Source organism: Sceloporus occidentalis, unplaced genomic scaffold (assembly GCF_023333645.1).
Source record: "Sceloporus occidentalis isolate IW3139 unplaced genomic scaffold, rSceOcc1.0.p SCAF_2, whole genome shotgun sequence".
NCBI lineage: Eukaryota > Metazoa > Chordata > Lepidosauria > Squamata > Phrynosomatidae > Sceloporus > Sceloporus occidentalis.
Genome location: NW_028316982.1, coordinates 5,171,899 through 5,194,955, shown reverse-complemented (window position 1 = coordinate 5,194,955; position 23,057 = coordinate 5,171,899). Strand labels below are relative to the sequence as shown.

The 23,057-nt window shown below is 41.3% G+C and overlaps 1 protein-coding gene across 4 annotated transcripts in view; it reads left to right on the top strand.

The window, feature by feature from the left end:
• The window catches only part of TNK2 (tyrosine kinase non receptor 2), a 211,953-nt gene that overhangs the window by 3,859 nt on the left and 185,037 nt on the right, over positions 1-23,057 (top strand). The window lies entirely within an intron of this gene.

The following is a 23,057-nucleotide window of genomic DNA, read 5'->3' as shown; positions in this document are numbered from 1 at the left end:
GGATTTAAAAACCAGTTTTTAGATATTGTCTGAAGATGCCAGCCACGGATGCTGGCGAAACGTCAGAAACAAACTCTTCTAGAACATGGGCCGCGCAGCCCGACAAACCCACAAAACCCGATAGTCACTGGCCTTCATTGTGGCCTTTTACAGTAATTTGGTACATATCCCGCTTTTCTCCTGGCATGGGGCCCAGGGTGGCTTTGGACAAAGCCAAAACTAAAGCTAACAGCCCAATGATAAAAGAAAGTTAAAACACAGTTAAACCAGTTATTGCATCAAAACAGGATCAATTTTATGAAAAGTTTAAAATCATTTAGGAACATACTAATACAGTAAAGATAAAAATTACAGACATACGGAGAGAGAGACAGCATGTTGTAGCGATTTGGACGATCTGGAGACCAGGGTTCAATTCCTTGTTTGACTGTAGAAACCCACTTGGTGACCTTGGGCAAGTCACACTCTCTCAGCCGCAGAAAACCCTGTGATAGGGTCTCCATAAGTCGGAAATAACTTGAAGGCGCACAGCACCAACAAAAAATCACCCACACAAGAATTCCCATAACCAAATCATCACCAAATGCCAATTTTTAAAAAGAAATCTTTGTTGGCAAAAGGCAAGGGATGGGGTTATTATTATTATTATTATTATTATTATTATTATTATTATTATTATGTTTCAGACAAGGGACTTATCTAGCCAAGCAGCAGAGAATGTGGGAGCATTTGCTACAGTTTCCAGGGACTTTTTTTGTTTGTTTCGAAAAGAATTTGGGATATTACCAATCCCAAATACATCTTCTGCATCAGAAAGTGTGTCTAGACAGGACTTCACTTGCGGTCTTGACATTTGCTTTTGTTGGCTGCATTGGCACCACAGAAATAATCCAGTTTGGCAACTCTTTAACTGCTATGGAATTCTGGAAATTGTAGTTTGTTGTGGCGCCAAGGCTCTCTGGCAGAGAAGGCTAAATATCTCACAAAACTACAATTCCCTGGATTCCATAGCAATGAGCCATGGTGATTAAAGTGGTGTTGAACGGGATTATTTCTGCAGTGTGGATGCAGGCGTTGTTGGGTGGCTTCAAGTCATTTCCATCTTATGGTAAACGTACAGCTTATAAACAGTTTTTAATCATGAATTTTAAACATGAATTTTATATTTAATTATGGTTCTGCGTTTTATTATGCAAATGTTGCATAGATCTCTCAATATGTGTATTTTACGCAGCTTAATATGTGTATTTTATGTAATGATTGTGTTTTAACTATGTTGTAACCCGCCTCGAGCTGTGAGGAGAGGCAGGTAAGAAATAAAATTATTATTATTATTATTATTATTATTATTATTATTATTATTATTATTAAATAACAACAACAACAACAATAATAATAATAATTTTCTTTGCAAGATTTGTTCAGAGGAGGTTTGGCTTTGCCTTCCTCTGAGGCTGAAATAATGTCACTTGCTCAGGGTCACCCAAAGGATTTCCAGGGCTAAGTTGGGATTCGAACCCTGCTCTCGCGGAGTCCTCCTCATCCAGCATTGAAACCACTATACCACGTTGGCTCACATTGAATAATGTCACTTGCAGCAGCACGAAATTTTTCCTGGCCCCAGGACAGTTACCTCAGTAATCTGGTGATGAATGAAGGGTTCGAGTGAGTGAGCCAAACCACAACACCACCCCAGATGGCAATAGGATGGCCATGGATGTCAGGCTTTTTGCTTCTTTTCCAAGTTGGAAAAAAGACAAAGTTTCCCAAACTCAAATACTTTTATGAATGTTCTCCTTCTGATTTAAGGTAGTTGTGGGTGTGTGGGGAGGGGAGAGAATAAACACATCCTTTACACCTCACCTTTTGGGATGACTGCACAAACCTGGTTGCCCCGTCCTGTCTGGTTTCGCCCAAACACTGCAGGCGAAAGAGAAGAAAATCCCTATTTAGGTCTGGTTGGGGAATGGAAACGATGGGGAACAGAGAGAGTTATTATATCTATTTTTTAAACCTATTTTTATTAATGGGAAGGCAAAGGCTTTCCTGGCCAGCATATCCATAGGTTTTTGTGGGTTTGGCCATATTCTAGAAGAGTTTATTCTTGATGTTTCGCCAGCATCTTCAGAGAAAGATGCCAGCCACAGATGCTGGCAAAATGTCCAGTTTTGTCCAGTTTTCTTCTAATTGAAATATCATACCGTCTTTCACAGTTACTTTTAATTTATCAAAATGTGGCATATCTTGTCTGGATTTCCCCCCAGTTATGTGCATAAAGTAACCTTGTGGCTGTCACCATGTACAGAGTGGTTTTACAATGTTTCTTCTCTATTTTATCTCCCAGCAGATGCAACATATTGAGTAGATACATTTCGGGGCACAGTGGTGCTTTTATGTTCAGGGTTTCTGAGATCAAACTGGGAATTGATAACCAGACATTTTTAGCTTTAGGGCATAACTACCACTTATGGTACAAAGTTAAACCACAAACCAGGCATTGTTTTACATTTCTAAAATTTTGGATCAATGTTTTTATACATTTTTGCTAACCGTATCGGGGTGAGATGCCACCTGAATAGCATTTTAGAGTTTTCGTTCTCAAGATATCTGTTGCCCTAATTCAGAAATGCAATTTTGGTGGTGTAATATTGGCATAGAAATGCAGTAAGTGTGGCAAAGTAGCAATAAGTGTGACGTAGTAGTTTGAGTGTTGTGTTATGACACTGGAGACCAAGGTTCGATTCCCTGCTCAGCTCTGGAAACCCAGTGGGTGACCCTGGGCAAGTCACACTCTCTCAGCCTTAGAGGATGGCAAGAGCAAAGAGGATCCCAACAATTATCATCCAGTCAGTCTGACATCAATACCAGGAAAGACTCTAGAGCAGATCATTAAATAGAGAGTCTGTGAACATCTAGAAGGCAATGTCATAATCACAAAAAGTCAACCTGGGTTTCTGAGAAACAAGTCATGCCAGAGCCAGACTAATTCGATCTCCTTTTTTGATACTCTATTCTGCTCTGGTCAGGCCTCACCTGGAATATTGTGTCCAGTTCTGGGCACCACAATTAAAAAAAGATGTGGAGAAACTGGAGCGTGTCCAAAGGAGGGTGACTAAAATGATGAAGGGTCTGGAGGAACAACTTAGGGAGCTGCAGATGTTTAGAATGGAGAAGAGAAGGCTAAGAGGTGATATAATAGCCCTGTTTAAGTATTTGAAGGGATGTCATATTGAGGAGAGAGTAAGCTTGTTTTCTGCTGCTCCAGAGAACAGGACCCAGAGCAATAGATGGAAGCTACAGGAAAAAAGATTCCGTCTCAACATTAGGAGGAACTTCCTGACAGTAAGGGCTGTTCGACAGTGGAAGGCATTGCCTTGGAGTGTGATGCAGTCTCCTTCTTTGGAGGTTTTCAAACAGTGGCTTGATGGCCACCTGTCGGGGATGCTTTGATTGTGAGTTCCTGCATGGCAGAATGGGGTTGGACTCGATAGTCCTTGTGGTCTCTTCCAGCTTTTATGATTCTGTTGGAGGCACACAAGAACAACACCCAATGCTTGGCTGCTCCTTCCTTGCAAGGAGGAACATCTCCATAGCTGTTGCCTTGTCATAGGGAAGGAATTAAGGAGCCATTTGGAGGCTTTCTGAGCTGCCAGGCTGTTTTAAGTGGCTTTTGATGGGCATTTCTGGCACTGAGGCCTTATCCCTTAGCCTTAAGGCAGAGCCGTGGTAAAACAGATTAAATCCCTGTATTTAGCTCCTGGACTGATCCTCTGGCCTGGCTGCCACGTGTTCTTGTTGTGCTGTCAAGACGGCTTCTTCTTAACAGCCACCCTAGTAAAGAACAGCCTCCAGCTGCTCTGCTCAGGTCTTGCACATTCAGGACATTCCCAGGGTGGCTGGATGTCCAAACCGCAAAGGAGGACAAGGTGCCAAGGCATTTCAGAAAAATGTAGACCATCCCATAATTAAAGCTAAAAACACTCATATAAATATAAAGTCATGCTTCTTGGTGATGCTGATATTGGAGGACATTTTGAAATTCCTCCTGGGCAGAAGTTTGAAATGTAGGGCATGTCCTGGAAAAGGAGGACATCTGCTCACACTGAGACAGTCGTGGCTTCTTTGATTTCAGTTCCTTCACCTGTAAAATAAGAACTACTGTGGCATAGTGGTTTCAGTGTTGGACTATGACTCTGAAGACCTGGGTATGATTCCATTCCATGTGGTTTTGCAATGATGATACTACAACAGGTTGCAGATGGGTGGGAGGGACATGTTTCATTCTGCGCAGCTTCTGTTCCCCATGAATGGACCATTATTGTATCATTACACACATATGTTTTTGCACAGGACCTCCTAGTTGTATTCTCTACTGTGGAGACTACTGCATGAGGTGCTAGTAATGGGACTGAAGTGGAATTACAACCTCAGTAATTCCTTTCCTTTTTGCACAACATCGTCACTCCTCCATTGCTGATCTGCTGTTATGCCGTTATTATCGCACCATTTCACCTTGACAGGTATCTCTTGTTAATGCAAAATTGTGCAATAATAACGGTATGACAGATCAGCAACAGATGAATGAGGATGTCTTGTGAAAAGGAGAGGAATCAAAGGTTGTAATTCCACTTCAGTTCCATCACTATCTCCTATATCAACTACGTAGCAATGAGAGTGTAGCATTATTTGCTTCCACACTTGCGCATTCCCGAAACCGCAGCCATATTGGGTTCTTATTCACCAGAGTTTATCATGAATGCGAAGTGGCACAATAATAACAATTTCCAGGTGCGCTGACCACATCATGATCTTGACATCATGTGAGAATCTTCACTCAGTAATGTTTTAATGCTGCTGTTCCATTTTTTTACCCCAATGTGATCATCTCCAATAGTCAGTTCTCAAAAGACAGTTGGGTACATGAGTTTCCTGTTTCTCAAAAAGGGTGCTGCCTTCCTTTTCCTGTGTGCAGTTTTTTATTCTCATGTATCTCAGCCCCTCCTTTCCGCAGTTGGCGTTGTGGTTTCCAGACTTTCTCCCTCGACAGAATCTTTTCTGTGCATTTTTCTGATTTTGAACCTCCCTCTGTGTTGCAAGCGATTGTCGGGTTTCTAGAAAAAAATATCCTATGAAAACGGGTCTTGCCATCATCTTTTTAAAAAAGCCCCTCTGGAGCCCTCCAGATGCGTTGGACTGCAATCCCCATCACCCAGGGTGGCCAGAAGTCCTAAATACAAAAGAGGAGAAGGCACCGCAAAATGTTGGACATTCAAGGAAAATATGAGATGTTACAAAATAAAAGCTAAAAATAGTCATATAAATATAAATTCATGCTTCTTAGTCATTCTCAGAATGAAGGGTGTTTTGGAATTCCTCCTGAACATAAGATTACAATGTAGGACATGTCCTGGAAAAGGAGGATGTATGGTCACTTTACAAGGAGCCCACAATTTCTTCTCCTGATAGTTGCACTACATAGCAGGTGCTGGGTTAGACATAGACTGCATTTGCACTGCAGAAATAATGCAGTTTCAAACTGCTTTTAATTGTCATGGTTCGATCCTATAGGATCCTGGAATTTATAGTTTGCTGTGGCACCAGAGCTCCCTGACAGAGAAGGTTAAATATCACAGCAGACTACAAATCACAGAATTCCCTAGCATTGAGCCATGGCAATTAAACTGGTGTCAAACTGCATTATTTCTGCAGTGCCGATGCAGCTATAGTCATAGTGGGAATTGTGTGGCCTTCCAGGAGTTGTTAGACTGCAAATCCCATCAACTCTATGTAGCATAGGCAATGGGGAGGGATGCTGGGAATTGCAGTCCAACAACATCTGGAGGGCTGCCCAGATAAAAAAAGATATTGTACTACAAGCAGTTTTTGGCCTGCAACCCAACAGGTTCCCACCCACCCCCCTTGGAAACAACGATGGTTGTACAGTCAGTCCCCCACATTAGCGCATTTGTCTTTTGTGGATAAGATACTACTACTACTACTACTACTAATAATAATAATAGTTTTGATTTATATATATCCTGCCTCTCCTTGCGGATCGAGGCAGGAATACACCAACAAATTTAAAATTACAGCTAGTTAAAATACATTTTCATATCATAAAATCTTAAAAACACATCAATAACACTATACAGGTACAATATCAACATCTGATTTCCCATACATGTTCCAAATGAAGTATCATCTTAAAGCTGTTATAGTAGGTCTGGGGGATAGGCTCACCGGAAGAGATCCGTCTTGAGTGCCTTCTTGAAGATGTCTAAAGTGGTAATAAGACGGATCTCCTCTGGCAAGCCATTCCACAATTTGGGAGCCATAGCAGTGAATGCCCTGTGGGAAGTAGACCTTAGTTTGGTCTTTGGATAATCCAATAGATTCTTACCAGTTGTTCTGAGAGTGCGGGGCGGATTGTGTAGGGAGAGGCATTCCCTCAAGTAACTTGGGCCCAAGGTAGTAACCAACACTTTGTATTGTGCCTGGAAACTAATTGGCAGCCAGTGAAGAGATCTTAAGACTGGTGTTATGTGGTCAGACCTAGGTGTACCGGTGACCAATCTGGCTGCCGCATTTTGCACCAGTTGAAGTTTCCAAACTTGATACAAAGGGTAGCCCATGTAGAGCACACTACAGAAATCAAGACAAGAGATTACCAGTTGAATACCACTGCTTCAAGGTCCTTTCAGTCTGGGTAGGGATGCAGTTGGCATATCAACCAAAGTTGGTACCAGGCGCTTCTGGCTATCGCATCTACTTGAGATAATAACTGTAGAGATGGATCCAGAAGAACCCCCAAACTGTGAACTTTGTCCTTTAGGGGAAGTGTGACCCCATCCAGGACTGGTTGACAAATCTCCATCCCTGGACTTAGAGAACCTATCGCGAGTACCTCCGTTTTCTCTGGATTCAGCTTGAGTTTGTTTTCCCTCATCCAGCCCATTACCGATCCAAGACAGGCGTCCAGAGAAGAGATGCCTTCTTTAGTCACTGCATCAGTCAGAGAAATAGAGAAGTAGATTTGGATGTCATCAGCGTACTGATAACACTGTGCCCATGTCTCCGGATGATCTCTCCCAGCGGTTTCATGTAAATGTTAAACAGCATGGGGCACAGGATGGCGCCCTGAGGGATGCCAGATGTCAGCTCTCTTTTTTTAATATGCTCTCTCTAAGAATATCTACCATCTATACTCGACTATAGGTCAACCCCATATAAGTTGAGGACAGCTTTTGGGGCCAAAATTATGGATTTTGATATGACCCATGGATAAGTTGAGGGCAAAACTTGGAGGCTTCTGTGTGTATGTGTGCACACAGCAAGAGGGACTCTAATTGAGGCTTTTTGCTTCAGCATCTCACCCTTCACTGCGCAGACAGCGGCGACCGGCGCAGGGGGGAGAGACTGGGTTGGTTTGTTTAAAAGTGATCAATCACCTAAGAGTCTTTCTGCTTGGCTCAAGAGAAAATGCAACTCTCTCCCAACTGCATGTGGAAATATGAAAGAGCTGCTATCATGTTACCATACTGATCTGTAAATAAGTTGACCTGGGATTTTGGAGTCCATTTTTGGGCTTAAATTTCTTGACCTATAGATGAATATATACGGTAGGTCCTCCAGTGCAACTCTATGGTCAGCATCTACCAAAAGTCACACTGGAGGACCTGCAGGACACTGCTCTAGGGATTTGTTGGTCCTCCAATGTGAGTCTGTGGTCAATGTCTGGCAGATGTTGACCATATAGTTATACTGGAGGACCTAAATATTCCTAGGGAGCTTCTCCTATTGTCCCTCCCCCCACTTTCATGGGTCCCATGCCCCTAACCCCAGCAAATGTGGAGGGCCTGCTATTGTTGTTGTTATTATTATCATTATACTTTTTTTATATAGCGCTGTAGATTTACACAGTGCTGTACATACAGACAGTAAAACCAGGGGAAAAAATGAAATCTGCCAATGCTGTATATTCTACAAAATACATATAAAACACATATAAAACTGTACAATCTCCCTTTTAGGTGGAGCTGGGGGAAAGATACTTTTCTGGACTACAACATTCAGGATCCCACAGCCAGTGTGACCACACTGATGGGGGAATTCTGTACTTGCTATTGCTATTCTGAGTATTATAGCCCAAATAGGTACATTTCCCCAAACACTTGTTTTATAAGGCAACTGCTAGTAAACTTTGGAGGAGCCTTGCTTTGGAGCAAAGCCCTGTTCCAAAGCCCGCCTGTGCTGAGCCAATCTTTCCAAAACGTCTCTTCCAAGCCGCAAACTGGCTAGGAAACGTGTGATCCCTGCCTGGCCTTGGATGCCTTTGAAAAAGGAATAATCGGCAAGGGAGGAAACAGTTTATTTAGCCGTGAAGATAATTGGATGCAGTTGTGTTAGCCTCCTGCCCTGCTACACACAGACCCACATACCTACATGCATAGCTGTTTCATTGCTGATAATTGCCGTCTGGGGATAGCCAAAGTTCAGGAGTGTAGCTACAAGAGGGCAAATTGAGGGCATGGCCCGCCCCAAATAAGAAATTTGCCCCTCCCTGAAATTTCCCTTCCATTCCCAAATTTGTAGCATTCTGATAAATTAAAACCTCACTTGAACATTTGGAAAGAATCCTAGGGTTGGAAGAGACCCCAAGGGTCATCCAGTCCTGCCATGCAGGAATACAAAAGCAAGCACATCCAACATACGACCATTCAACTGTTTGCTTTTGCCTGAACTTACTGGGAAGAGCAAAAATCCTCCTCTGCTCTCCTCTTGCTATGTTAACAGAGCGAAAACCTCTTTTGCATTTTTGAACTCAGATTGCAGCAGCTGTAGGCAGCTGAGGTCAAACAGGGAAAGTGAGATGAGGACAGAAAAATTGGGACATTTTGAACACAGCTGAAAAAGTGGGAAGACAGCGAGACGAAATCAGGACAATTGAAGGGTATGAAGTTTCTCAAATTTCCACCTGGTCATGCTCCAGATGGCTTTTAATGGCTTGTTGTATGTGATCTCAGGCACTGAGTTAACAGAGTGCAAACTCCTTTTGTACTTTCAACTCTCTGCTGGATAGCAGAGGCTTCCCTTGCTGTAGTGCCCTGACTTGCCCTGAATTGACCCTTGCTCCTGCTCACGATCTATCTATATATCTCTATATATCTATATATCTTTACCTACAAACATGCGCATTTTTCGCCAAAATAATTAAAAAAAAATAAAAATCAAAGGGAAATGGTCCCTGATGGATAGCAGAAGCTTGGCCTCTTCTGCCCCTCCCTCCGACCTGCCCTGAATTGACCCCATCAGTCACCCCCTTTTTGCCTCCTGTCACCCTTTGCTTCCAGCGATTCCCCTTTTTTGGCTCGCTCCTCCTCCTCCTCCCCCCTCCCTTCTGATGAGGGGAGGGAATGCTCTGACCTCTGCCCGCCCCCTGACCCTAATTCCTCCCTGAATTTGCCCCGAACATGATCGAGGGCAAGTTCATATTTCTCTGAACCCAGGTCTTTTGAGAAAAGACGGATTTTAGCCCGATTCTGGATACCCCGGGGTAAGGGGCATTTCCTTGTGCAAGCCTCGACATGGATTGTGACAGAATCGGGCCCAATATGAACTTCACGTGGAAGAATCGATTTCAAAACCGATCTAAAAGGTAATGTGAATGGCCCCTCAGTTTGCAGCAACTGTAGGAAGCGAAGGACAAACATAGAAAGAGGGAGGAAGAGAGAGAAACTGGGGCATTTTAAAAGCAGCTGAAAAGTGGGACGACAGAAGATTATCAAGACTGTTCTAGCCAAATTGAGACAATTGGAGGCTATGTGGTGTCTCATATTTCTATCTGCTGCTCTTGTCCCAAATGGGTATGTCTTGTGTGTGAGAGTAAGCTTCTCCTATTCTTGCACTGCAACACATCTCATAGAATCACAGAATCCTAGGGCCATCCAACCCACCCGCATTCTGCCATGAAGAAAGACACAAAGTGCTTCTGACAGATGGCCATCCAGCTTCTGCTTGAAAACCTCCAGAGAAGGAGACTCCACCAACCTCCGAGGCATCAGCATCTTCCATGATCAAACAGCTCTTACCATCAGGAAGTTCTTCCTAAGCTTTAGGCTGAATCTCTTTTCCTGTAGATTGAATCCATTGCTCCGTGTCCTAGTCTCTGGAGCAGCAAGTTGCCGTGCTTCCTCCATCTTCAATATGGCACCCTTTCAAATATTTAAATAGGGAGAGAGTTTTGGTACCCAAAGCAAAGGGGCAGAGACAGTGATACCAAGGGAATGAAAACATAGCAAACAGTTCTTGGTGGGTACAAGTTTCTCAGTGCTATTGTCCACAATGCTCACCGCCTTGAGTCCCTATATTGGGAGAAAGGCGGGATATAAGAAAATAAAACAACAACAACAGCAACCATATATTTGAGGACCAGAGGAAAATTTCATTGGGGAGGATTCATATTTGGAGGTCCAATGGGTCCATTGACCCAATCCCCTAATTTCATACCTGCCAAGGTTACATGCAATCAAAGTCAGTCCTGGTTTATGGAGACCCTATCATGGGGTTTTCTTGGCAGGATTTGTTCAGAGGAGGTTTGCTATTCACACAAGAATTAGTATTTCAAGAGATAATGCAAAATTTATGTGTTGTCTCATACTTTGCATACATCGTAAATATGTTTGTTGTTCATTTTCTAAAAGCCTCAAAGAAATTGAATTGATGGCAAGGTCAAAATACATTGGGCTTTTTAAGAAATAAAAGTTTTTTTTTTAATTTTATTATTAAAACAGATACATAAAACAAATAAACAAAAAGTAAATATATACAAATATACACTAAAATAACACAACTTAACAACCAGACAAAAACAATACCAGAGATACATTCATAATGACGTTCCATTCCTACTTGTTTCCCAATATATGGAAGAAGGGACCCTTCTTTTACTTATCCCTAACCCCCAGATCTAAAACCTTCAACTAAATACCTTTCCTATTCTATCTTCTTTCTTTCTTACCTCTTTCTTTCCTTCCTTAACCCTATCGCTTCTTCTTCTTCAATAACTAATCCAACTTCCAATACTCAACCTACTCCAACCTTCTACACTTACTTCTCTTAACTTAGCTATTTTAGCTTCCTATCTCTCTCTCTAGTGAGACCATCTCCTTCTTCATATTGGGTCTTCCATCAGTAAATTCCCCAATCATTCTGGTTCACATTCATACCAACATAAAGCTCCCCTTCACCAGTCTTCGTATTATTTTTGATTGGTCTTGCCTTTCTTAAAATGCAATAAGGCAACAATCTAGATCCAATCACCCTTATTAAGATACATTTTTACAACACAATTTTCCATTCATTTATGTTTAAAACAAAGTGTCGTATTGTCTCACATAGAAGGCTTCATTGTATTACCCCACTTAAGGTCCAAAAATTTAAAGAAACCTTGCCAGTCCTCCTTTGTTTTGTCTGTAGGTTTATCCCTCAAAATTTGAGTTAGATTATCCATTTCTATTCCTTCATAAACTTTGTATATCCATTCTTCAATTGTCGGTATTGTTTGGCATTTCCAATGTTGCGCATAGCACATTCTAGCTAAGACTACTAAATAATACAGTACTTTTTCTTCTTTTCCCTTTATATCTTCTTCAAATATTCCCAGCAGAAAACATTCCGGATTGTGTTTAATGGTTTTACCCATAATAATATTAATCTGGTTGTTAATATTCCTCCAGTATTCCTTAGCAAATTTACATGTCCACCAGCAATGATACATGGTTCCCACCTCCTTACCACATTTCCAGCATAGATTATTGGAATTTTTAGATATTTTGGCAATTTTGTTTGGGGTCAAATACCACCGATAAAACATTTTATAAAAATTTTCACGTAAATTCTGAGAGACCGTAAGCTTGTAGTTATTTCTCCAAGTTCTCTCCCATTGGTTCAAATGAATGGGGTGTCCGATATTATTAGCCCATGCAATCATTTGTTTTTTAACTACCCCTTCTTCCATGTCCCAATTTAATAAGATTTTATAAACCTTCCCGATTACTTTCACCGAATTATTAACTAAGCACTGAATTATATCTGACTTGTCATTGCAATGGGCGAATCCATATAATCTACCATCTTCTCTAAATCTTTCTTGCAGTTGTTTATAGGTAAACCAATTGAAGTTCCATCCCTCTTTAATCAATTGTTCTTTGGATTTCAGACTTACTATTGGGTTCCTCCTATCGATCAGGTCTTTATATCTAATCCAGTCATCTTCTCTAATCATCTCTTTCCTGTAGAAAGCCTCTTGGGGGGAAGTCCATTCAGGAATCTTTGTAATGATCCTGCCTCTGTACCTGTTCCATACTCCTATTAGTGCTCTTCTTATACAATGTCTAGCAAAGGATTTATTTTGTTTTTCTTTTTCATAGATCAAATAAGCATGCCATCCATAATTCATCCCATCCGCTTCTATATCTAATAATGTATCATTTTCTAACAAAATCCAATCTTTAAGCCATAATAGACAGCATGCCTCGTAATAAATTCTCAAATTCTCAAAAGAAATAAAAGTTTTCGACTGTTGTATACACCGTGTACACACACACACACACACACACACACACACAACCATTCTCAGAAATTTCTGGAGTTGCAATTGGTATGTATATATTTCCATGTACATATAATTTACATGCATAGTAAATGTGGGTTTTTCGGGCTATGTGTCCATGTTCTAGCAGAGTTTCTTTCTGACGTTTCGCCAGCATCTGTGGCTGGCATCTTCAGAGAATGAAAGCCTTCGACTTTACATAGTAAATGTGTTTTTGCTTATTTTATCATAGCCCCTGAAGAAGGCTGTTACATATTTACTTTTTATTAATAATCTTTATTAGTTCAAATTTTTTAAAAACATACATTTCAAATTGCATTCTATAAGCTTTTATATTATATGCATATTTACATGCATTTATGATGTATGTAAATTTTGAGACAACATATAAAACATTTTTAAAAATATATTATTTCTTTAAAACTAAACAATTTCTATTATACCTATAAAAACACACACACACACAAACACACATCTATTCTCAGATACATCTGAAGTTGCAGTTGGTGTGTATATATATTTATATGTACATATATTTTCCATGCATAGTAAAAGTGTTTGTGCTTATTTTGTAATAGCCCCCCAGGAAGGCCACCATAACATACTGGTCTGAGCATTGGACAAGGACTCTGGAGAACAGGGGTTGAATCCCAGCTTGGCTACGGAAACCCGCTGGGTGACCATGGTCAAATTGCACTCTCTCAGCCTCAGAGGATGGCAATGGCAACCGTCCTTTGAAGAAGCTTGCCAAGAAAACCCCATGATAGGTTTGCCTTAGGGTTGCCATGAGTTGGAAATGACTTGAAGGTATGCAACAACAACAGCAAAGAAGGCCTATTGATGGTAAGGCTGAAACGCATTGGAATTTTTAAGAAACAAACGTTTTTGACCATCATTTAGCACATTTGTCTCCTTTAATAATAAATGCTCCATCTCACCAGAAGTTTTGTGTCTGTGAATGTGATGAAGCTGAGAATATCTTCCATTAGATACAGTATTATTAAGCTGCCCTTTCTATTAGTTCCCCAAATATCTTATCTGTGTCCTCTGTTCTTTGTCAGGGACACACTCCTTGGAAGAGATAAGTACTCTGCTAGCAAGCTGTAATATTTTCTTTACTGTGGGTTGCAGATGCTAGGAAACTAAGAGCCAAACACAGAAAGATTTTGGCACGGTAAAGAGAATGCTCTCTTGCATTTTCAAGCTTTTTATACCTATGTTTTTATTATTGTTATTGTTGTTAATTTTTTATTATTTTTATGCTTTATTGTGTTTATTATATTAGAAAGGATAATTGATATTGGTAGTACTCATGGTGCAGTGCTTTGAGTGTTGGACTATGACTCCTCTGGGGACCAGGGTTCGAATCCTGGCTCGGTCACTGGGTCACCTTGCGCAAGTCACACTCTCTCAGCCTCTCAGAGGATGGCATGGGCAAACCATCTTTGATGAAATGTGCCAAGAAAACCTTATGATAGGTTTAACATAAGTCAGAAACAACTTGAAGGTACACAACCCAACAATAGTCATTATATTTATTTATATTGTGTCAGGGACACTTACAAAGGTTAAACCAGAGAACCACTAAAAAATATCCATTATACAAAAGTCAACAAGTTAAATTAACAATAGAATTAAAAACAGCCCAGAGCAGAGCCATTAAAAACGAATAGAGATGGGTGCAAATTTTACTACAAACCTTAACTTTTAGGCTGCATCCGCACTGTGGAAACAATCCAGTTTGATACCACTTTCACTGTCACGGCTCAGTGCTATGGAATCCTGGGATTTGCCATATTGTGAGTTTTCTCTGTGGGAGAGTGCTGGTGCCACAACAAACTACCCTTCCCAGAATTCCATAGCATGGAGCCATGGCAGGGAAAATGGTGTCAAGCTGGGTTATTTCTGCTGTGCGGGTGCAGCCTTAGTAATTTTTGCTTTCTCAGGGACGGCAGCTGTTTGATGAACTGGACTGTCATCTTGAACTACAGTTGGCCCTCCATATCCATGGATTTATTATTATTATTATTATTATTATTATTATTATTATTATATTTATGTATATCCTGCTTTCCCCAAAAAATTGGGACTCAAAGCAGCTAACCATTTAAAAGCACAGTGCAATTAAAAACATACAGACCTGACCAATTAATCCATGGATTCAAGCATCCACCGCCTGAATATATTGTTTGTTGTTATTGTTCATTTGTTCATTGTTGTTGTCCCCCGCCTCGATCATGGGGGTATGCAGGTAAGAAATAAATATTATTACTATTAACAAATATGTATAAATTCCATTGCTTTTGCCATTTTATACAAGGGACCTCATTTTACTATGCCATTGTATTTAATGGGGCTTGAGCATTCACAGATTTTGGTATCCACTGGAGGTCCTGGAACCAAACCCTAGTGGGTACCAAGGGCCCACTGTAATCTCTATTTCTGCAGGGATTGAATATTTAATGTGCTAAATATGTGGCTGTAAGCAAAAGAGTTACAGTGATACAGGCTTTGAGTCTGTATCTCACAAGGTCTGGTCCAGAACAGGCTGTCCTAAAATGTTCCCAAACAGTGGGCAGGCTATGCCCAGGAGAAGGGCGATGAAGCGATACCAAGCTGTGGGAAAGTTCCACTCCCACGGGATGCTTTAAGGCTGATGCCCACCTTCGCTCTCTGCCCAAGGGCAAGCATGCGTTGGATGCGCACCACATCCCACCCAGCAACAATAAACACATTGATTCCCATGCAAGGAAGCTTGCTGGCTTTTGCTAGCACTGGAGATGACATTTGGGTACAACTGTGGAGTCAGTAAGCCAAATTACTACTACTACTACTACTACTACTACTACCACCACTACTACTACTACCACTTCTTCTTCTTCTTCTTCTTCTTCTTCTTCTTCTTCTTCTTCTTCTTCTCTTTTTTCATAATATTTTCAAACATATAAAAACATATACTGTAAAACTACTAAAAACAACCATACATCTAACATCATATAATCATTCCTGTATCCAGGCAACCCAGCCTTTTGGCTCTGACTGCTTTTCTGCTATCCAACTCCAAATAAAAGGCAAACATAAATGGCAAGAACCTTCTGTGGAGGTTTCCAGTCAGAGGCTGGATGGCCATCTGCAGGGACTGCTTTGATTGTGCCTTCCTGCCTGGCAGAATTGGGTTGGACTTGATGACCCTTGGGAGCCCTTCCAACTTTGTGATTCTATGAAATGGGTATATTAATTAGCAATAACAAATATGTGTGTGTGTGTGTGTGTGTGTGTGTGTTGTTTGCCTTCAAGTCATTTCTGACTTATGGCAACGCTAAAGCTCACGGGATTTTCTCGACAAGATTTGTTCAGAGGAGGTTTCCCATTGCCTTCCCCTGAAGCTGAGAGTGTGTGACTTGCAGAAGGCCACCCACTGGATTTAATGGCTGAGTGGGGCATCAAACTTTGGTTTCCAAAGTCATAATCCAATGCTCAAACCACTATGCCACGCTGGCTACAGTAAGCAAATTTATTGTAGTAAAATGGTGTGTTTGTGTGTGTGTCCTTTCAAATGGCCTTAAGAATTCCCCTTATGAATTTCATAGGTTTTTCTAAGGCAAGGGGTGATTTTTGCCAGTTCCTTCCTCTGACATATAGCTAAACAGCAACTAGTATTCACTAGCAGTCTGCCATCCAAGTACTAATCAGGGATGACCCTCCTCTTCCAAGACCAAACAGGATCTATTACCTTTAGGGTATTTAGGCCTAGATATGTGTCTGTTGTTGATGTTGTGTGCCTTCAACTAGTTTACGTCTTATGGTGACCCTAAGGCCATGAACCTATCATGGGCTTTTCTTGGTAAGATTTGTTCAGAGGAGGTTCGCCATGGCCTTCCCTTGAGGCTGAGAGAGTGTGACTTGCCCAAGGTCACCCAGTGGGTTTACATGGGAATTGAGCCCTGGTCTCCAGAGTCGTACTCCTAACACTCAGACCACTACTTCCATTAGCAATAGCAAATTTGCTATAGTAAAATGGTGTATGGGTGTGCATGTGCCTTCAAGTCAGTTTATAAATTCTGGAATGAAATTAGCTCATAATTGGTTGAAAAGCCATTCTCATAGCTGTGTCCAGAGAAATGTTTGGGATTCCGGCCTCTGGACGATCCTCTTGCTGTCCTTTGCCCCTTTTTGTTCCCCTCCCATAGGCTGCTTCTCTTGTTTGTCTCTCATTCCAGAGCTTGGCTCGGCTGCCTTTCCTGTTTATCTTGGCTCTGGGTGCCCACGGCATGTCAATTTCTGAGCCATCTCTTGCATATTCTTGCCGCAAAGGGTGGCAGTGGAAGGGCAAGGGCAAAGGATGCATTTGCAGCATCTATGAGGAGAGCGGCAGTCGGTCCCTTCCCCAGATAAACTCGGTGGAGAGTAAATTTCTTTCTTTTTTTTTTAAATAATCTTTATTAAATTTCCAAAATAATATACATATAAAAACACAAAAATATCCAGTCCATTGGTACTTGTTCCGTAATTAAGTTCATAAGTTTTTACAAAACAAAAATCCGTCCCATAAACTGGATTCCAAAGGCCCAATTAACTTCCTAACATTTCTCCTACCCTTCCTAAGATATAACAACATTTTCCCTAATCTTTACCTCCTTATCCGTTATGTAGTTCATTATCGGTTATCAAAGAGAGTATAAACATAACCGCTAAGTGCTTTCTTTCGCTAATTACAAATGTAGGCTAACCTTTACAAAAAAAAAAGTTTTCCATATGTCAATCTTAGATTTAACTACGAATAATAGAAAGACATTTTTAATTAAGCCTCTTCGTTACATCATATATCATATACTCTATTACTTAAATTGTTCCCTACAATTATTTTTCTTCATATTTGAAACCTTTGGCTTTTTATACAGAGGACAGACCAAAAAACAGAAAAGTTGTCTTTGTGATTCAATACAGTTAGGTTCTTATCCATCTCCTTCTTGGAATCTAATATTAAACTGTCAACAAAGGGGGAAAAAAGGAGAGGGTTAATTGAGACATTCCATCTGCCCAGCTTTCATAAATGTTAACTGGAAGCAAATGGGAACATAATTCCTGTTCAAATATTAATTAGTGGTATTTTAATGTCCCATTCTTTTTCCATATTTTGCAAAAGCCTTTCCCAAATCTCCTTTCTCCTCCTTCCATCTCTGTTCTGCACCATTCCAGAAATCCTATCCAGCTCTCTATATTCATTTACTTTGATCATCCAATTTTCCCATGATGGGATCTCCTCCGATTTCCATAGTTTAGCGATTTCTACCCTGGCTGCAGTAACCAAATATAACGTAATTCTCCAAAACCTATCTTCTTCTTTATTCAGTACCGTAGTTATATTTAGTAAATACAATTTCGGATCCATTTTAAACTTAATCCCCAGAATGCTTTGCATAGAATTATGAACTACCTTCCAAAAGTTTTTTATCTCATTACAACCCCACCACATATGAAGCAACGTCCCTTTTTGCTTTTTACATCTCCAACACAGCCCTTCGCTAGATTTGAACATTTTTTTTAGTTTCCATGGTGTGATATACCATCTGTTCATAATCTTAAGATGGTTTTCCTTCAGACTTTGCCCTACTGTGAATTTGTTGGTTCTCATCCAGGCTTTCTGCCATTCGTCATATTTTATTGTCATACCCAAATCTTTAGACCACTTAATCATATATTCTTTCACTGTGTTGTGTTCTAATATTCTATTCAGTAGTATTTTATAAAATTTTGCAATTTTATTTTTTTCAGGCTGCCAAAATAGCTTATCCAGTTCATTAAATTCTGTTTCTATCCCATTTATTTTAATATCGGTTTTTAATCTCTGATTTAGTTGAATATAGTTAAACCGTGTTAGCTCAAATCCTTCCTCCTTTAAATTGTCTCTTTGCTTCATGCTCACTTCTCCACGTACATTTACTTTTAACAGATTTTTGTAGGTTAACCACTTGTCCTGTGTATACCATCTCCCAAAAAAAGCCTCCTGGGGTGAAGTCCAGAGGGGTAGATGGAAATAAAACAGTTTATAGATCTTATTCCAGAGGTGGAGAGTAAATTTCAACCATCAAGGAGAACCCCAAGTACTCATCCCTCTGCAGCCAGACACAATAACCTCAAACTGTATCAAATAAAGTACTATGAATTCATAAAACGATACAAAAAATGCATATGTGCAGAAATCAAGGCTATTGATGAAACTTCAAAGTGAGCAATTTTAGGTGTTTCACAAGAGATACACTGTGGTACAGATAGACAAACTAAAATGTTGAGTATATCTGTTCCTGGGATCTCAAACTGGACGTTTTGACCCAATAGGTCTTCTTCAGATCATTATGTTGTACAGTAACTGCATAGTAGAATCATAGAGCTGGAAGAGATCACAAGGGCCATCCAGTCCAAACCCCCACCATGCAGGATCTCACAATCAATGTACCCCCAAGAGATGGCCTTCCAGCCTCTGTTTAAAACCTTCCAAAGAAGGAGACTCCACCACTCTCTGATAGAGCATTTTCCACTATCAAACAGCTCTTACTGTCAGGATGTTCTTCTTAAGGCTGAGGTGGAATCTCTTTTCTTGTAATTTGCATCCATTGTTCCAGGTCCTGTTCTCTGGAGCATCAGAAAACAAGTTTGCTCCATACGCAATATGACATCCCTTCAAATATTTAAACATGAGTACCATATCGCTTCAACCTTCTCTTCTCCAGGCTATATATCCCCAGCTCCTTAAGTCGTTCCTCATAGGGCATGGTTTCCAGACCCTTCACCATTTTAGTCGTTCTCCTCTGAATACCCTCCAGCTTGTCCACATCCTTTTTGAATTGTGGTGCCCAGAACTGGATACACAGTATTCCAGGTGAGGCCTGACAAAGCAGAATAGAGTGACACTATTTCTTCCCTTCATCTAGACACTACACATCTATCGATGCAGCCTAGAATCTCATTGGCCTTTTTAGATGCCGCATCACACGGTTGACTCACGTTTAACTTGTGGTCTACTTGGACTCCTAGATCCTTTTGACGCGTTGTCTCGTTCTGCCCTTTGGGTTTGGCCAATCAACCAATTACAAAATCTATTTAACAGCTGCATTATCTGGCCCACATTTTACTAGCTTCTTTGCAAGAATGTCATGGGGAACTTTCTCAAAGGCCTTACTGAAATCAAGAAAGGATAAGTAACGGACATCTATACTGATAAACAAACACACCCCCTAATAGGAATATGTTTTTAAAACTGAAACCATAAGACATATGGAGTAGAAGTAACATTAACCACTATGGAATAGTATGAAATAGAAGAAATAACTTTAAGCATTTAACATGACTACTTGTATGTAAAACAGTGTGTTGTTGTGTGCCTTTGAGTCATTTCCAGCTTATGGCCTCCCTAAGGTGAACTTACCATGGGGGATTCTTGGCAAGTTTCTTCAGAGTGGGGTTGCCATTGCCATCCTCTGAGGCTGAGAGAGTGTGATTTGCCCAAGGTCACCCAGTGAGTTTCATTTATTTATTTATTTGTATCCCGCTCTTTTCCCAGGACTGGGACTCAGAGCGGCTTCACAGTATTTAAAAAAAATAAAATAGTACAATAAAATAAAAAGTAAATTGAAAAAAGGTTTTAATCTGGTCCAACACTGAACATCCCAGCCTGTTCTTATAGTAATTCCCTAAATGCCTGTGTGAACAGGTAGGTCTTCACCTGCCGGCGGAAGGCCATCAAGGAGGGAGCCGTTCTGATCTCCCTGGGCAGGGAGTTCCAGAGTCTAGGGGCAGCCACTGAGAAGGCCCTCTCTCGTGTCCCCACCAGCCGTGTTTGTGATGATGTTGGGACAGAGAGAAGGGCTTCCCCAGAGGATCTTAGAGTCTGGGCTGGTTCATACCAGGAGAAACGGTCTGCCAAATAGTGTGGACCTGAGCCATGTAGGGCTTTGTATGTAATAACCAGGACCTTGAATTGTGTCCAGAAATAAACTGGCAGCCAATGAAGCTGTTTCAACAGGGGCATTGTATGGTTTCTGTAATCTGCCCCTGTTAACAGCCTGGCAGCAGCTCTTTGAACCAGCTGAATTTTCCGAACACTTTTCAAAGGCAGCCCCATGTAGAGCCCATTACAGTAGTCCAAACGGGATGTAACCAAAGCATGTATCACCGTGGCCAAATCTGGCTTCTCAAGGAACGGGAGCAGCTGGCGTACAAGTTTTAAATGTGCGAAAGCACTCCTGGTCACAGCAGAGACCTGGGCCTCCAGGTTCAAAGCTGAGTCCAAGAGTACCCCCAAAATGCCAACCTGTGTCTTCAGGGGGAGTGTGACCCCATCTAACAAAGGCTGGATCCCTATTCCCCGATCTGCCTTCCGACTGACCAGGAGCACCTCTGTCTTGTCTGGATTAAGTTTCAACTTGTTTGCCCTCATCCAGTCCATTACTGAAGACAGACACTGGTTTAGGACAAGGACAGCCTCCTTGGATTGAGGTGGAAAGGAGTAGTAGAGTTGAGATGGGAATTGAACCCTGGTCTCCAGAGTCCAATGCTCAAACCATTCACCACACTGGCTCCCAAAACAGTGTAGATGCCAGTTACTCCGCAGTTCTAGTTAATACTAATATATTGCTATAGGAATACTACTGTACTGATTGAACCTAACAGTCTGAAGAAGACCTATCAAGTTGAAACGTCCAGTTCAAGGTCCTGGGAACGGACATCATCATAATCTTGTTTGAGTTATTGTGTCCTTATTGTATCACATCTGGACTCTATGTATCGGTATACTCAGTTATACTGAAATCTGTTGTTCTAATTTGCCTGTTGCATACCATACTGCGTGTTGCATGCCTCTTTTGAAACACTCACAATTGGCCATTTTGAAGTTTCATAATAGAATCCTAGAGTTACAAGAGAGCCTGAAGGTTATCCAGTCCAACCCCTTCTGCCATGCAGGAACACTGAATCAAAGCCGTCCCTGTGACAGATGGCCATCCAGCCTCTTTTTAAAAACCTCCAAGGAAGCAGACTCCACCACCCTCCGAGGGAGCATGTTCTGTCTGAAATCCGCTCTCCTAAAGTCTGGAATGCATGTCTGACTATGTCTGGCTTCTCCTTTCCAGTGTATAACAAACTCCAGGAGAACATGGTCACTTCCACCTAAGGATCTCACTACTTGCACCCCATTAACTAGGTCATCCCTGTTGGTTAGAATCAGATACAAAATAGCTGATTCCCTTGTTGCCTCTTCCACCTTTTGGACAATGAAACTGTCTCCAAGGCAAGTGAGGAATTTGCTAGACCTTGAAGATTTGGCTGAATTTGACTTCCAGCAAATAGCAGGATAGTTGAAGTCACCCATCACTACTACTGTACATCTCTCTTTCTGAGTGTGTGGCCATCTGTTCTAGAAAGGCATCATCCAATTCCTCCTTCTGACTTGGGGGGTCTGTAGTAGACTCCCACCATAACATCCCTGTTGTTTCTCTCCCCTTTAATTTTATCCAGATGTTCTTCACCTGGCTTTCAGGTTTTAAGTCCTGTATCTGTCTGCAGATGTAAACATCCCTGACACATCATGCTGTTCCTCCTCCTTTCCTGTTTGGCCTATTTCTCTTAAAAAGGATTATATGATTACTGCATATGTACATTTTTTGTATCTTGATGATTTCATAGTTCTTTCCTTGATCCAGTTGGAGGTTATTGTGTTTAAAGAGTCAGTTTTGCCAGGCCAGGCCCTGCTTATTGACCCGGCAAAATCCCACAACCGAAAGTCTTCCTACAAAGAGATATCTCAGGAGCACAACTGGGCTCCGTGGGTTTTCTCTGCAAAGTGGAGGAAAAGCCTGAGGGTGGAGGTGGAGAGGGAGAAAAAGCAGACCTAAGTCGGTTCAAGTGGAATGAATGGACATAAAGTTGCACTGGAAAAGGAGCGATGTTGGAGAGAAAGAAAATAAGAACGTATGGGAGTGCGTCAAAACATAGTGACATGCATGGCCCCTGGCCAACTAGCCAACACCTGAAATGGTCCTTCAGCATTTGTGTTGTGTGCGTTCAAGTAGTTTCCAACTTATGGTGTCCTAAGGCAAACCTATCATGAGGTTTTCTTGGCAAGATTTGCTCAGAGGAAGTTTGCTATTGCCTTCCCCTGAGGCTGAGAGAATGTGACTTGCCCAATGTCACCCAATGGCCTGCATACACACACACACACACACACACACACACACACACGTACGTTAGTCCAGTTTTTCTCCAACCTGGAATTCTCTGGCTGGATTAGGCTACAACTCCCATTGTCTCCAACCTGCATGGCTCTCCACTGAGGAGGTCTAGGTTATGTTGTTGTTGTTGTGTGCCTTCACATCATTTCTGACTTATGGCAACCCTGGGGCTGAGAGTCTGTGCCTTATCCATGGTAACCCAGTTGGTCTTCATTGCTGAG